A 17,765-nucleotide genomic window follows, 5' to 3' on the forward strand; every position below is an offset into this window, starting at 1 on the left:
TTATATGTAATGGCAGGGTTGTTAATGATTCTAACAGCTTTATTCTGAATTTTGTCTAGTTGTCTTAATGCAACCTCTCCACAACCATTCCACAAGGGTGAGCAATATTCAAGCTGAGAGCGCACATGACTCTTATAAATTATAGCTAACTGCTCATCGGCGAAGAAGTTACGGACTCTGTACAATAATCCAAGTTTCCTTGAGGCGGTTTTAGCAAGTGATCTGACATGAGAGGTCCAGCTGAGGGCACTGTTAAGTGAGACACCAAGAATTTCAATACATTTGGAGATGGGAATATTAGTAGCACTGAAGGTAATATACGAATCTGGCAATATCTGTCTATTAGTAAACTGTATATATTTAGTTTTACTAGCATTAAAAGAGACAAGGTTGTTTTGTCCCCATTCACTGATTGTAGATAGATCTTGATTTATGGAGATGGCTGTATTGAGTTGAGAGGTAGAGATATTAGACTTTGTAAATGGATGTCTGAGTGTGAATGAACTATGTAGTGTTGAGTCATCTGCATATGAGTGAATGGGATTGTGAGTGACAGATAAGAGATCATTAATATGAACCAGAAATAGGGTTGGCGCCAGAACTGATCCCTGTGGCACGCCGGCGTTAATTGAGTGGAAATTCGAATATACATCATCTACTTTTACTCTTATTTTCCTGTCACTAAGATAAGAAGAAATCAAAGGAACAAAAGACGTTAGTCCATAGCAAGGGAGTTTGGACAGCAGGGAACGGTGCCATACTCTGTCGAAAGCTTTAGAGACATCAAGAGCTACTGCATGAGTTTCTCCAAAAAGATCAATTGATTGATGGATGGTATGAGTTAAGAGATTGAGTATGTCAATGGTGGATCTTTCGTGGCGAAAACCGTATTGTCTATCATTAATTAAGTTGTTGGATTCAAGATGTTTAACAATATGCTTATTAATTAAAGTTTCAAATACCTTACCAAGAGAAGATGTGATAGCTATTGGTCTGTAATTGGAGGGGTCAGACGAACTTCCTTTCTTCGGAACTGGGTGGATATTGGCTTCTTTCCATGAATTTGGGAATAAAGAAGTACGTATGCATAGTCTGAATAATTTAGCTAGGACAGAGGCAAGTTCAGGGGAACACTTTTTCAAAACAATTGGCGGAATTCCATCTGGGCCTGGAGCTTTGTTGGTAGGTAAATTGTCTAGGATGGATTTTACAAATCTTGTCTGTATTTTAAGTGGGGCAATTTCGGGAGAATCAAGTTCCAGTACTGAGACATTCTGGCTGGTATCATCTATGGTAGAGTTTCTTGCAAAGGTACTTGCAAAGATATCTGCTTTCCCACGTGGGTCATTTGTAATATTGCCATCTGAAGATTTTAGTGGGGGAATGGAAGATGACTTGTTAAAGTTATTATTGAAAGAATTAAGAGTTGACCAGAATATTCTGTTGTCATTAGGGTTGTTAAGTAGTTTTGATGCTTGCTTTTGAAGAAAGTTTGATTTAGATAGATTTAATACAGCTTTTGCATGATTTCTAGCAATTTTAAATTGGGAGAGTGATTCAGGTGTTTTTGATTTTAAGTAAGAGTTATATGCTAATGACTTTTGGGCTGTTGCTCTGGCACAATTGCCATCAAACCATTTTGGAGAGTTTGATCTTTTAGTGAATTGTTGACTTGGTATGAATAAATCCATACCAGCTAGTATTAAGTCACAAATGTGGGACTGGGTAGAATTGGGATCACTAGAGAAGAAAGACTGCCATGGAACATCAGCAAGAAAATTTCTAAATCCATCCCAGTCTGCCCTGTCAAAGTGCCATCGGGTCACCCTCACAGGTACGGAATGGGGAGATGTAGGAGGGTTAACTAATGAGGCTTTGATGAGATTGTGGTCAGAGGATCCAAGTGGTGACAGTACCTCTATCCTGTATTGATCTGGATTATTTGTCAAGAATAAATCCAAGAGATGGGCATTATGGTCAGGATTATCAGGTATTCTGGTTGGTTGCTTTACCAACTGGGTGAGATTAAACGATTCCGCAAACAGCTCGCATTCCAGACCAGCGTCGTCAGTCCGGGCAGAATGCAATAACCATTCAACATTGTGTATGTTAAAATCACCCAAAATGGTAATTTCATTGCCAAGGGCAAGGTCAAGGTTACTCAACTGAGTGGATATGGAATCAAATACACTGGGTTCCGAAGAAGCATTGGGGGAACGATAAACTACACAGATATATTTGGTAATGTTTTGGCAATTTAATTTATATAATGAGTAATCAAAACTGGATGAAGTGAAGTTTAAAATAGTGTCAACTGCATATTGGGATTTGATATAACAACAGGTGCCGCCCTTGTTTCGAAAGTTTGTAATGAGATGGTAACCTGGAAAACAAAATGGAGATATATCGGTAGAGGGTGAGATTTGTGGTTCTGTGAGGAAAAGGGCCAAAGGGGATATGGACTGAAGGAAAAAATGAACTGAGTTTAAATTTGTGGTAAGGCCGCGGATGTTGGTAAAGAATAAGGCCGCACCGTCACCTCTTTGCCGATGAGCATTCCCGGAAATAGCAACAGTCGCTGCTGGCACAGTCGCTTGATAGCGACCGGGAGGACCCTGTGCCTCCAGCCCTACCCTGCCGGTGGTGGCAATCCGAGATACCACCTCATTTGATTGTGAGATTGCAGCGGCCATTACTAAAGATGTGAATAGAAGGTGTGATATGTTATGCGCATGTAGTGTGGTGTAGACAGTTGAAGGTAGAGGTATCATGAGAGCATGCTGGCCTACTCTCTGTGTAAATGAATGCACTGAAAATGTTCAGAAAAGGGAGATGGTCAGGATCAAGTCCTGAGGGCTGGTGAAACGGGAGCTCCAGCTCTCCCTGTCACCAGCTTGCCATCAACCTCGGGAGTACTGCCTCATCAATTGCACTTTTTCGCGTCTCATCTCTCATTTGATTTATCATTCCTCATTTTATCTCTGGCACATCTCTCTAGTCCTCTCTCACCCTATCAACCTTCCACCCTTTCCTTCCTCCATTCATTGTCACCTTTCATTCGTTCTCACTCCACCTCACTCCTGTCTGGCGATGTGCTTTCCCTATTCCCAATCACAAGCTTCTCTCAATCCTGCTACTCCATATTCACAACCACAACACGAAATTTCCTCTCAGTCTATCTTCTCATTGCCCTTTCTTTTCCCCATCCACAGCAGCTTTTCTCTCCTCATATCTCATCCACTCGCTTTCCACCAACTTTCCTAGTCCACTGTCACCTTTTCCGTACTTCCCTCTCATCCATTCTCCTCTGTCCCCTCCTCTTCCCTGTTCATAACCTTGTCTCTTGCTGTCTCTGGCTCCACCCTTTCATCATTCACTCCCATATCTTACGTGTCGCTCATTCACCCCATTCCTCATATGGCCTCACATCTCTATCAGCACCAGTCCTTCTTCAGGCCTCTTGTCTATTCGTAACAGTTCCTCTCGTGGTCTCACTTCTCTGATCATATCCATCCTTTGTCTAGTCACTCTTCTCTGTACATATTCATTCTTCTTTTTGCCTATTTTCTTAGTTTATCTGTATCCATTCCTTTTCTCTATCCTCGTCATCCCTCTTTTATCATTTCTACTCTACCCAAAGCTATTCCTCTTTTCGCATTCCCCTCTGTTCATACCCATCCCTCTTCTGGCCTCTCGTCTCTATCCATACCCATTTATATTCTGGTATTTACATTTATCCATAGCCATCTTTCCGCTACCCTCTACCCCATCCACAGCCACCTTTTTCACCCCATCACTCTTCCTCCCTGGCCTTTCCCCACCCATTGTTCTTATTGTTCCATCTTATCGGACTGTAAACGCCTGCTGACCCCTGACCTGCCCCAGCAGCCGGGGTCACTGCATCAGCGCCTCCCGTGGCTACACTACTGTATTTGCCAAGTGAGGCGTAATCCTTGTCCACAGTCCTTTGTCAGTCGGGGAAGAGATTTTTTTTTTCTTTGTTGAAGTGTCAGTGTATCAGAGGACATATTATGCTTCTCCTGGATGCGATTGAGCGACCACTCATATGAAATTGTTTGAAGTTTTATGGAAGCTAAAGAACCAAATACTAGATGCGTACGAAAATCCTCCTGTCCAAATACTTCAATCATACAGAATCAAATTACATATGCAACCATTTCGAGATACCCGCACACACACTGCGTTTTAAAGACCAATATCGTTCACTTATTTCTCCTCGGACTCAAATAACCAGGGATCTACGGCATTAGGGAGCACATGGGGATAAACTGTCTGAACACTATTTGATCAGTCATAGATTAAAATATTCTAGGCAAAGTTATACGATCTTACTCAGCTAAAGAAGGGCCCCGTCACTTAAAGGGTCAATTGTTCGATCTCCCAATTCCTAATTTTTCTAACTTCTGTGACAGCCACCACGGGATTTGATGGCACAATCTTCCCCGTCGTCAGGTCACACATCTATTACAATTAAGAGACAATGCAAGTTTCGTGACGCGGGGGAATCAGCATACAATAAAGATAGCCATCGTCGCATAAACAATCTCTGACCCGACTGAGTGACCTGATCCATACGTAGCACAGGGTCAGCACGGGGTCGCTTTCCTTTTCTTTTTTTTTTTTTTTCTTTTTTTTTTCCCGGAGCGCTGAAGAAGGGGCGAGAGATAGCAGCCCCCGGGAGTTGCATAAGGGGCGAAAGATCGGATCTGGCATTTGTATGGAGAGATCTTTATGCGGGGCGCAGGTGCAGCGAAGGGATCCCGCCGGTGAAATTTGCCGGGTCTACTGAAGGAAACCGGACACCAGATGTGATCGAGGACTGCCATCAAAGAGAATCTGAACTCACTGATAAACAGGCGCTGACTGTTAAGTTGCTGCAATTTTTCGAAACAATCTGAACCGAATGATCATAGTCAGGTGAGTACGCCTTTCAGACATCATATAGAGCACTACTGGAATTTTCTTCCCCCATTTTCAAATTGTAGGTGCTTTGGTTCGATTTAGCTAAGGAAGAAAAGATCAATTTATTTAATCAGAGACGCTCAAACTAAAAACAGAGCTCCAACCACCAAAGGGTTAACCGAGGCTAATGTTACTGTAACGCTGTCACAAGAATAACCTCTTTTCAGGTAAAATCTAAACCCAGTGATACAAGCCTTTCGGGTGCTAAGCTATTGCAAGGGAGCTATTAGCCAAAACGAATCTGACGTTAAAGATACACTGAATGACAAATTCTCGTGACCCAAGGGTGCTCGCATAAGAGAAGAATAATCTAAAAATGATTCTGGACGTCCATTAATAATGCATCTACAGCTTAAAACGTGAAAAGCACGAAAAAGCATTTTTTTTCGGCCGTTGCTAGATAACGAGTAGTTGCCTAGCAACCAAAACCCTGCGGACACAACTAGGCCATAGGGTGGTCGTTGAGTCCAGGTTTGGTCGGGATCGGTTAATTCTGAAGGGTAGAAGTGCCTGCCACAATTAAACATGAATACAAGACTAGACTACAAGAAAGAAAACGTGGCTAATAATAAGGGCTGTATGGAGCTGGCCAACAATAAGCTAACCTTACTTAAACGAAAAAATAAACTGGTGAGATTAATGTGCTGGGGAGCAGTTAACTCCCTCGCTCCGATGACGTATTTTTATTAGACCCTTATATCTCCAGGTGATTTACTTCACCTTAAGATAGACTTTTCGAAGTGGGTGAGTTAAATATATCCTCCATTATCCTTTCACTCACTATGGGAAGTCCTTCATATGTAAGAAAATGACCAGTAATAGCGAGAACAAAATAAAAAATAAGTCATCATACAGAAGAGGTTGTTACTGTGACGATACATTACACAGTTTCAGTAGGTTATAGATTAAGTGACTCCAGTAGGTTATTGATACACTTAAGGTAATTATAACTCGGTTTCATTGGATTAATTATACAATACGAATAATTATTACGCAGTTTCAGCGGGTTAATGATACAATGTGGATAATTATTAAGCGATCTCAAAAGCTTAATGATAATGAAGCTAATCATCTCGTGATTTCAATAGGTCAACGAAACAATAAAGCTAGCTATTATACTGTTCCAGCAGAGCAAACTTTGTCCACAAGTCCTACCTGCTTGAGAATGAAACTAAGATTCTTCAAAATGTAAGCTTTACGTGCTAATCCATGCACCCCCGACTCCCTCTAACGAACAATAATAATGAATGCAAAGAATCACATTGTAAGGCAGAGTGGAGAGTGGAAAATACCCCACGTCAAATCCATCATTCAAGCAACTGTTAGATAATTAACTTGTATCTAACGCCCTTCACTATGTCGGCTAGTTTTCCAGTTTATTCTGACTACAACAAGACGAATTTATTTAGAGTAGGAAAGAGCACAAGAAGGGTGGGAAGTGGTAGGGATAATGAACCTTAACTGTCATACTAAGAGATTTCTCCATAAGATGAATAAAATTGTCTTCATCATCACGACCTTTCTCCTACCTATTGTTGGGGTGAGGTAGGATGTACAAACAAGGAAAGAAATGTTTCAGTGTGGGACAACTATCAACAGCATGCCAAGTAAAATGATCCACAGGCGGTATCATATTGTCAGGGTTAAGACCTTTATAGCTGTGAATTAGCAAGGCAATTATGGTGCCACAAGAATCTTCTTCCCTTCCTCCCTCTCCTCCCTACCCATCCTCCTCCCCTCCCTCTCCTCCTTACCTCCCCTCCTCCCCTCCCTCTCCTCTCTACCCACCCTCCTCACCTCCCTACCTACCCTCCTTCCCACATCGCCTCACCTCTCCATCTAACCTCTCACTCTCGCCCTCACCCGGAAACCCCTCTCCAACAATGAGCATCAAAGTGGCAATTTCTAAGTAACAAGACCGTACTCTAGATAGTCAAGGGGGCTGCTTAGTAACGCCTCATTTGCAATTTATTCAGCATACTACACCGTGACCCGTATTCTCGTCGGTTCCGGAAGCTCCCTAACACATTTTCTTAAAGTGATTTATTTTGCTTATTACACCTTACTGTACTATTCTGTGTTATATAAACCCTGCTGATATCGTCATACTATGCAAAAATTGCGTACAAAAGGATATTAAGTCGTCATATCCAAAACTAAACTGGTTAGGGAGAGGAGTTAGGGAGCTTCCTTAACAGCTAAGAGAGTCGCTTCGGTATTTCTAAATTCATATGTAATATGACCCACCTTCAAACGTCGCCCCTCGTCACGGCCACGGTAGATTTTTTTTTTTTTAAATCTTGTTCGCCCAACAGTACAATTAGGGGCCTGGACGTAAAACAACTAATGCAGGACGTGTTCTAGGGGAACACCAGGACTTGAAAAAAAATATATAATCTGCCTTAATGACCCTAGTGATGTCGATAGGCATAAAACCTAAACATTCTTCTCTTCATCTTCCATCTGACCTCTCACCCACGTCCTCCTCCGGCCATCCCTCCCCAGCAAAAAGCATCGAACTGGCACATTTGTAAGTATCAGCTTCACACGTCACCCCTTGTCACGGTGACGGGCGGGTGTGTATAATCGCGCGGGGCTAACACGTGTGACGGTGGTAATGGCCCGCGATTCATAAGTCACAGTCGGGGATGTCACACGCACTGTCTTGCTAAATTATCTCAGTGTGGACCTGTGAGGGGCGTGTGTATGGCCGCGACGAGAGGTGTGATGGAAGTAACTTAAGCATTAGGCAACATCTCTATACCATTGTCTGCCACGCTGATTGAAATCTACCAATGCATTAGCAGCAGCATGACCATTCATACTTGAGTGTTGTGCATCACTTCTATGCGTCTTTACCAATCATATTAAAAGCAATTTTCACAGTCTGCAACAACCCTCCTCCTGTCTCTGCCATGCAGACTGCAGGTTCCTTGAATTATTATTGTGCCTTATAATTCTCTGTCACACAAGCCACAAGCAACATGAAGTGCAGCAATTCTGTCTCAGCCTCTGGTGCACTGAATGGACGCGCGAGGTCTGTTTTACACTTAATGTGGCCAACTTCAAGCTGTTTTAGTATGCCCGTGATGAAGGAATTACACAGCTCTGTCCCGGTCTGGCTACACTGTTTTTATCATAGCTCTGAGATGTAAAAGACCAGGACTGACGCTACCACACCCATCACCATCGCCCATCAAGAAATAATTATTGTTTAAGAACGAATCGAAAGTTGTAAGTCTGAGATCTCAGCTGTCTGATATCTCCTCGCAGAGTAACAGAGTTAACTATTATTCCAAAGCAAGAAAATATTAAACGCTTCTAAGTAATTGTTGGTGCAATTAATATTTCATTAGGATATTTACTATTACCATGGATTAGTAAACAATGCTAAAACAGATAATGACTACGATACTGAAAAATGCGAATTACCGTGGAAAGCCAGAATATAAAACCAGCCACAGATATTAGCTTCGATCAGCAGTAAGGAAACTAGCAACTTCAGGAAAAGGAAACCAAACATTAATCATTGTAATTCTAGAGATATAGGAAAAAATGAAAAGCAGATACCCTAACGTGCACTGACTCAGAGGAACTATTTCACACATCAATCACTGTTACACCAATCACGGACATTTTATATACATTAGACTTACAAATATTACCCAACCAAGTTTTTGTGATATTTAGCAGTATGACGATGATGATGAAAATTATGATAATGATGATGATGATTATAAAGACGATGATGATGATGATGATGACGAAGGTAACCAGAATGCACAATGGTAAAACTGCTGATAATGAAGATGAAGATGACACTATGGGTAATGATAACGATGAAGACGACAATATAATTACAGAAACTGTGAAGATAATTATGATGATGATGATGATGAAGACTAGGTATAAAATGATAAAACGATGATGATGATGACCACGATATTAATGTCAGTGATAGCGACGATGACAATGACCACCCTGATGATGATGATGATGATGATAACGATAACGAAAATGCCAGTAACGATTAAAAAAAAAAAACACACACGAAGGCAAGTTGATGGCGATGCAGTGGCAGTGAGAATTCGTAGATGGCTGCTGAATGAGTTTAAGTGAGAGAAGCTGGCGAGGTGAGGGGACGCGGAGGGGAGCGGATCTACCAATCTACACCTGATGATGATGATACTGATGATAACAGAGGTGGTGGTGATGGTTAGAGTGGTGACGGTTGTGATGATGACGGTGAATAATGAAGATGGAGCAATGATGGTGATAATGATGATGGGTAATGATGGCCATGCTGTTGCTGTTGTTTTTGTTGTTGGTGCTGGTGGCGGTGATTAGCTTATATTGATTAATGATGATCGTGAGATCGTGATGACACTGATAATGATCTTCATGATGATGGTGAGATGATGATGACGATGATGATGATAACGAGGACATACTTGTACAAAAATGGAAAAGGTGATCGTGATGATAAAGACGCCAAAAATAATGAAGACAACAATGTAGATAAAACCAACAACTTACAAACGGTGTAGTCGTAGTGAGAATCGTGGATCCAGCTCATGTTAGTACACAGGTGGGAGGGACACTGGCAGGGGAGCACCTACCTACCCACACCTCCCTACCTACACCTGTTGGCGACCCCCTTGGCCCCACTTCCCACGGGCGTCAACGGCTCTCTCGGGGGGAGGGGGGGAGTAGCTTGATCCATATTTAAAAACTGTCTTGATCTTAATACTCTCACGTTTCTACTGTATAACTCAATCAGCTGCATAACAATGCCTGGTGTTAAAGTGCAATAGGATGCTAAAGTTACCCCGACCATGAACAGGTTAAGCATAATATAAGATTGCTTGGTTATGCTTTTTTCTTCTCTCATGCAGTTGCTATATACTTCACAACCAAACTGATGTTAATATGCATATGACAATATACGATAGCAAACCGATTTATGAATGTTTTAAATTAACTGCTATGTAAACTGGTTTATCCTGCAAATCGATAAATCACTGATAAATATGGACCCTGAAGGGCGTCGGGGTGGGAGTGGATTGGGCTGAATGAGATAACCATCGGTGGAATGGGCATGGAGTGGAGTGGGGTTGTATGGGTAATCTTCTAGCTGAGCGGTAGAGTGGGGTGGAAGGAGATAGATGAAGGGGAAGGTTGAATATTACATGGGGAGGAAGCTGAGGAGTGTAAGGGTGGGGAAGGCAAGAAGGGAAAGTCATGATGGGAGGGAACGGGATCAGAGACAGTCGGATGAAGAATGGGGTGGGGTGAGGGCCAAATTTTACATCTGGAGTGCTGTGGGAAGGGGTGTATGAAAGGCTGGGGAATCTTACGGTGCTGCGGATGGTAGAGGGTAATTGTGGTGTGAGTGGGGGAGGGGTGGAATTGGGAAGTAATGTAATGGAGAGGAAAATTAAAGTAGGGGTAGAGGAAACATTCAAACCATCTCACACCTCCCTCGCACACTCCTCCATCCTTTCCTCATTTGAACATGTCGGATGGTTAGTGTCTTCGCTGATCTGTGTATTGGATTTGTATTTCCTGACTTCAATAAAATCGTCTGATAACCAATATTACATCAAAAAGTACACACTCCATTCACGGCTAGAACACAACATCCAGTACCGGAAAATGAAAGGAAGGCTTGTGATTATGATTTGTTTTGTTCTTTTTTTTAATACAAAACCCAACTAACTGTCCGTGTTGTTTCGTAGATTTATTCAGTTAAATAAATTTTTTTACCTTTTCGAATTAAATTATGGAGGGTATTACACTAACCTGGAAAAGAGACGTGGCAGGACAGTTTGGATTGCATAACCGGAGAACATGAGCTGGAATGGATTGGAAATACTTCGTAGTTATTTCATAGAATTATCGCGTACACTGTTACTGATGAACGGGTCAGGAAAATGAAGAGGAAGATCACCATCCCGATCTGACTTAATATGTGCTGCAGTGTCATTATTTATCTCCCTTAAAATATTTTAGGGTTCACTGACACTAAACAGTCTCTTGCTCCTGTGACTCACTCCCAGCCAAATAAAATCGTCCGGGGTAAGCTATAATAGAAGAGTCGAGTTGTCTTGACAATGGGTAGGGTTCATCCAACATTAACACTGCCAGGTTGCTATGACATAATATAATCTTGTGGTGATAGGTGGAACAGAACAAGGCAAAATGGAACACAACATGGGAAGGTTGATGGTGTCAATATTAACACTAATGCCTGTATTCTCTTCGGTCAAGGGGGTTCCCTAACACCTCTTCCTTAGCGAGTTATTTTTAGATACGGCTGGTTAATATCGTTTTCTGAGTTATTCATGCAGAATTTGGTTACAGTAAATGGTTTAAGTAACTCAGAAGAGGACAGTAAGGTGTAATCAGGAAAATAATTCGCCTAGGAAAAGGTGTAAGGGAGAATACGGATCTAAGGCTACTGTACTTATTTTCAGCTGAATAATATCGGCTGGTGTTAACTGGAATAGATAGCTGAGTAATTCTGACCAAGAGAGGATGAATGGTACATTAAATTCCAGGCTCCTCACGCTCACCCTTGGCAACATAAAATCATATACCATTAGCTATGTTAGAATACTAGAGCTGACCTAACCATGAGAGGGTTAAAATGATTCCACAAAGACAGACTGATACACAAAAAGGAAGCCGAGACCAGCGCCGCGTGAGAAGTTTGAAACGCCGAACACCTACACGAGATCTGTGTGTGGAGATATTCACGAACTTTCTTAAGCTGAAGTTGAGCATAAGATAGCTTTATGTACGTCTGCCCTCACTCATACAGCTGCCAAACACCTCAGAGTCAAATTAGAGTGAATATTTACGTGACAGTATCCGAAAAACATAACGATCTGTGATGAGAGTTAATTGTTAAGGTGACTCGTTTATCCTGTAAATTGTCTAAGATCCTATATAAATGCTACTCCTGCCCGGCCCGGGAGTCAGCTCGGGGTCAGAGGTCACTACTGGAATTTTTCTCCTGTTTCTCTCTCTCTACTTGTTCTCGTTGCACTTAACCTATTCAACCTGAGGACGTTTTTCATAGTATTTCTTTGATTCCGACAGACGATTCGATGTGGCTTAGAGATATCCTGTTGTGATGGTGTATATGGTTATATCTAATCCCTCTACAGTAGGTCGGAAAGTCTATTATATGCTGAAGAAAATCGTCTATAGATATGATGAGTAAAGAGAAAATCACGCTCTCGAAATGAAGCTGGTATGGGCGGGTTCACGTCCTTTCTTATGCAATGAATTGTTTGTGTTAATAGTGCTACTGAGAGACGATTTTATTCAGTTTATGGGAGACTTCTCGTAGCTAGGGAGTTAAGACAGTGTGTTTCTAATCCCATCATTATCAGACGCCTCTTCTAGTCTGATTAAAAGATAGCTTACTGTAAAATGAAAAGTACCGCTACGCCATCGCAATAAAGAATTTATAAGGTGTGTTGCGGCTCACCCCTTGCATACCTTCATTGCTAAGTGTTACTGCGAACCATAACTTGTTACTTGGGCATGTCTGGTCCGCATGAGGTGGAGCCGAAGCAGCGGAAGGCCTGACTGACTACTCAGGACCATATCCTTCAATTATTTTCACATTTTCACACTTTCTTACCCATGCTTTTTTTTTTTTTTTAATCCTATGACATCAGGCTCCTTTATAACTGGGAGCTACGATGACGATGATGATGATAAATGTTTTTCTCTGACGGAGAAAATACGGGACAATCAATGGCCGAGGGATAAGTTGATGATGATGATGGTGATGATGATGATGATGATGAGTTTTGTCTGACAGAAGGATATATACGGGACAACCTATGGCCGAGAAAAGGAGATGCTGCTGCTGATGATGATGATAACAATGCTAACTACGACGATGCATACAGAAATTTCATCCGACGAAGGGTACAAAAGGATCGTCAGTAGCCGTGAGATAGCGACCGCCTTCCTCCTGCCCGTCACGACTCTCCTATCACTCCCTCTATGGGTTCCACTATCCCCGGCGTCTGGTCCTGGGGTCGCGTCACCTCTATCCGCGGGGGTGAGAATAAAAGTCGGGGAAATATATTATGACTCACGTAGGAGGCGAGAGAGAGAGAGAGAGAGAGAGAGAGAGAGAGAGAGAGAGAATTACGACTCACGTAGGAGGCATCCGTTCATTTGGCCACAGAGGCTGTCTTGTCCCACTGTCTAGCTGATTGGGGGAACTAGTGAAAGGAGAATTTTGGAGGCGTTTATGTCGAGTTTAAATACATTCATACGTATTCACAGACAGACGGACAGACAGACCGACAAACAGACAGACATATAGAGAGACAGATGAAGAGGTAGATACGTTGACACACACACACACACACACACACACACACACACACACACACACACACACACACACACACACACACACACACAAACACACACACACACATACACACACACACACAGATATGACTCATGCAAAAGATATCTATTTCTTTAGCCACGGTACCTGACGCAAGAGAAATCTGAATTTAGATATGCACATATGTGTACTTAGAGTGACTGAGAAAGAGACTGACAGGTAGATAGATAGCCGGATAGAAAGATAAATTAAACAGACAAGTAGGTACATGTACAGATGAACATTTAGACAGACAACTAAAGACAATGACAGACAGACAGATGCACATACAGTAGACTGAATAACAGACAATTAGAAAGATAGATAACTAGATGGATAAACTATTTGCAACAGACAGACAGACAGATAGGCAGATAGATAGACAGATAGGTAGATAGATGCAGGCAAGTACAGAGAAGCAGACAAGAGAGTATGGTGAGTGGAGAGTAAGCTGAAAGATGAGCGTTTTGAGAAGAGTATGCTAAGCGTGTTAGGCGAGAGAATGGGGTAAACTTCTAAAGGGCGTACACAGCGAGTGGGTGTGCTGAGGGAAGAACACTGGGAGGGGGTATGCTGGAGGGAGTATGCTGGGAAGGGTTATGCTTAGGGATGGATATACTGGAATGAAGTATGCTGAGAGAGGGAGTTTGCGAGGTTGAGAAAGGGAGTATACCGGGAGGGGGGGTATGCTGAAAGAAGGAGCATAATCTTAGAGAGTATGCTGAGGGAGGGAGAATACTATGGAGGGCGTACTGAGAGACGAAGGATATTGTGTGTGTGGGTATGCTGAAACAGGTGATATACTAAAAGCAGTAACTGAGAAAGGGAATATACTGTGCGGAATTTATGCTGAGAGAGGGACGATACTGTGTGGAGGTTATGCTGAAACAAGGAGGACACTAGGAAGGAAGCAGGAATATAGTGAGTGAGCGACATCTTCCACATGACATATGCTTGGGAGGTGGGAGGTGAGATTAAAACCTAAGTACCTAATGAAAGTGGCGGATTACTCTACCTTGACTTCTTTTATTCTGCCCCGTGTCCTACTACCAGTGTCCTAAGTGTGTCCTGTTACTATCTGAGTGTCTCCTGCTTACAAGAGTGCATACTGCTGTCTTGCATTTGCCCTGCTGTTATGATTATGTCCTGCTTTTCAATTTTCTCTCACTGCTACTGTTGCGTCTGTCCCATAGTTTGATCTGTTATTGGCGTTTTGTGTTGATCCTGCTGTTTGTACCCTACTGCTGTCCTCTTATTTTCCTATGTGTCTTGCTGTCGCTGCCCTGAATGTCCCCTTAAGTGTTCATTTTGCCCTGTTGTCTGCGTTTGTCCTGCTGTCCTTAATTTGTCCTGCTTTTGTCCTAAATTCTGAGTTTGTCCTGCTGTCCTAGATTTATCATTCTGTCCTGAGTATGTCCCGCTGTTGTGGGTATTTCCTACTGTTCTGGTTATGCCCCGCTGTTCTGAAATTGCCCTGCTGTCCTGAGCGTTTTCTGCCTCTTCTTAGTTCCATTACGTCCCCTTGCTGTAACATGCATGCAAAGATGAAGACTTTCTATTCCTTCAAGTCGGGCTCCGTGCGCCGTATAAATTTATTTTGACTTTGAAAAACCTCTCGTTACTTAGGCAGTTCAGATTAACATAAACCCTTGTATTTCCCCCGCAGAGCCTATCATACATCTCAAAGTTTTGCATTATTCAAATTCTTTTCATTAAAACAGATGATTCGGGCTTCTTCCATACTCCCACGCGCCATTCTGGAGCCGCAAGGGAGGTGGGGCCACAAGTCGAGGCTTCAAATTTTGGGTGGTACAACTGGGGTCTAAAATTCGCCCAACATTTTACTTCTTGTGCGTCTCACTTTCCTTTGCTTGCTAATATTCCTAAGCTGATTGAGGCTGGGCAGGTTTCTAGGTGCATATATGATTATCTTTGAAGCGATGTGTCACGGAGGATAATGAAGGACCTGCCCTAAGCGTGAAGTAGACGCAGTAGAATAGCAAGAGAACTTTTGCCCCTGACTGTATCGCCGGGGGAAACACGCAGTCGTCGCATCTAATTGGATTTATTGGCTTTTATTCAGATGAACCTGAGGGCGTTGCAGTCGACCCGATCGTGGCAGGCATCTGATTATGTCCACAGCGAGGTATGTTCGACAAAGGATATATGGTTTGTTTTTGTATGCTTTTTGTATTGGGCTAAGAAGTGATAAATTCGATCGTGCAATTTGTGTATGTCAAATTCATTTCGGTACTGAAGAGCACATTAAATTTCTTTTTATGAATATATTCTCCTGTTACATGAGCATCCGTAGCGACGTTCCACAATTGTACGCAGCTTCGATTTACTGGGCTCTCCCCTGAGCCCGGACTGTGCAGGCAACAATCAAGTGCTGTGAGGTCATGAGCGTCTCCATAATACTTGAGCGGCGGTGGACGGGGTCGTGTTTGGTTGTTGACTGAGCGGTGCGACCCTCGGCTTAACCTTACTTCCCTCTCCGCCCTCTTATCTGCGTCCATCCGTCAGGCTCTGCGTCACGTTACATCTTCTGCGCCCGGACTCCGCTGGGGGTAGGGCCCTGTGTCTCCGCCAGGCAAGGATGGACCCTTAAATCCGTGACCATTTACAGAAAAGCGCACCCGTGTCTCTGATTTATTCGTGATCCTCCTGAGTCTAAATTCACAACACGGGCGAGGGAATTGTGACCCCCCCATTCGTGACTGTTTACAAAAAGACGCACTCGTTTCTGAGTTCTTCGTGATCATCCACAGTTCAAAATTCACAGCAGGGATGATGGAATTATTTGTTGGTAGAGGGTGAGCTAAGTGTGTCAAGTGAGGCTTAACTCCCTCCGCCAATAGATGAGGCCAGTGAAGGAAAATTTTGCTAAATGATGATTAGAAACTGGTACTACAGATCAGCCAAGACACTAGTAGTCTTTGTATCGAGACCTAAGCGCCTTTGTGTGGGCTAAGGACATATCTGGTCGTGCATTTATCCCGTGTCATTTGTTAGAATTACCGCGTTCACTGTCTTATATTGATGAGGGGAGTCAGGAGAATGAAGGGAAAGGTCACCATCCGGACCTGACTTAACGTGTGCTTCACCTCCCTTATTTGTCTCCCCTGAAATTTGTTTACCAGGCAAGCTTAACCTGCGCCTGCCTTTCGTTTAAGCTTGCCCTTTTTCGTATTCTAGAATTTAATCTTTTAAGCTTTTTATTTGATCGTTTTGCTCATGGAACCCTCACCAGCAATTTCCAGGAACGTGATGGGTGCATGAAAGACGAGGGATGATAACTTACACCTTCTTTTCGTTTAACCTGGTCCTTTTTCATATCCTACAACTTATTCTAAGCTGACATTATTTCAGAGTTATGGTCATGGGACTCTCACCAGCAATTTCTAGGAACATGTGAAGTGTGCAGGAGAGGCGAAGGATGATAATTTACGCCTCCCTTTCTTTAAGTCTGACCTTTTCCGTATCCTAGAATTTAACCCAGTAAGCCTATTATTTCATCCCTTTTGTTCATGGGTCTCTCATCAGCAATTTCCAGGAACATGTGAAGTGTGCATGAGGGACGAGGAATGATAACCTTTTTGTCCCTCGTGTCTAGCAGGTACTTAACGTCTTCATCGTCCGCAGGTGAGCTCTCAGCGTGACGGCAATGGACGGGAAACACATGGCCTCGTATTCTTCTCAGCTAAAGAGACTCCCTGGCACCTCTTTCTTGCCAGTTTTCTTCTGTATATTGTGTGTTAATGTTTACATGTGTGTTATTTATGTAAACTTTGTCGGTATTAGATAAGATGCACACACACGGATAATAAGGTGTGACAGCAAAACAAATCCCTAAGGAAGAGGTGCTAGAAAGCCTTCAAGTTCACAAGAATACGACCCACGATGCTCAGGTAAGTCACTCCGCTGGGCGCTCCTCTCTCTCTCCAACATTCCTCTCCCATGACCCTCCACACCCTGTTTTGAGGTGAGTATATATTTTCTCCTGCAGTTTCCCTGTCTCTCATGCCTTTCTCTTTGCGCCTCATCCACGTCTGCGTTTAGGACTCTAAGTAGGACCTCAAGATGGGACTCGGCATGTCGTCGTCCTGCGTGAGGGATCCTGGCGTCTGCATTCCACTCCCACGACCCCCCACACGCACAGCTTCAGGCGGTTTTACCCATCCCGCACATTCTCCTTCAGGGATGTTACTCCCATCTCTCTCTTTCTTCACCCACCCTCCTCTTTACTCGTATCCTTAACCCGCACCATTGTATAGGCTTCGTCTCTGTACCTGGACTTATCCTGTGCTATTTTAACCTCTTGAATCTAGTGACTTTTCTTTTATTCTTGACACTGGCA

This window comes from Coenobita brevimanus, chromosome 91 (assembly GCF_032717465.1).
Source record: "Coenobita brevimanus isolate Jiangsu-jjx chromosome 91, ASM3271746v2, whole genome shotgun sequence".
Classification (NCBI taxonomy): Eukaryota; Metazoa; Arthropoda; class Malacostraca; order Decapoda; family Coenobitidae; genus Coenobita; species Coenobita brevimanus.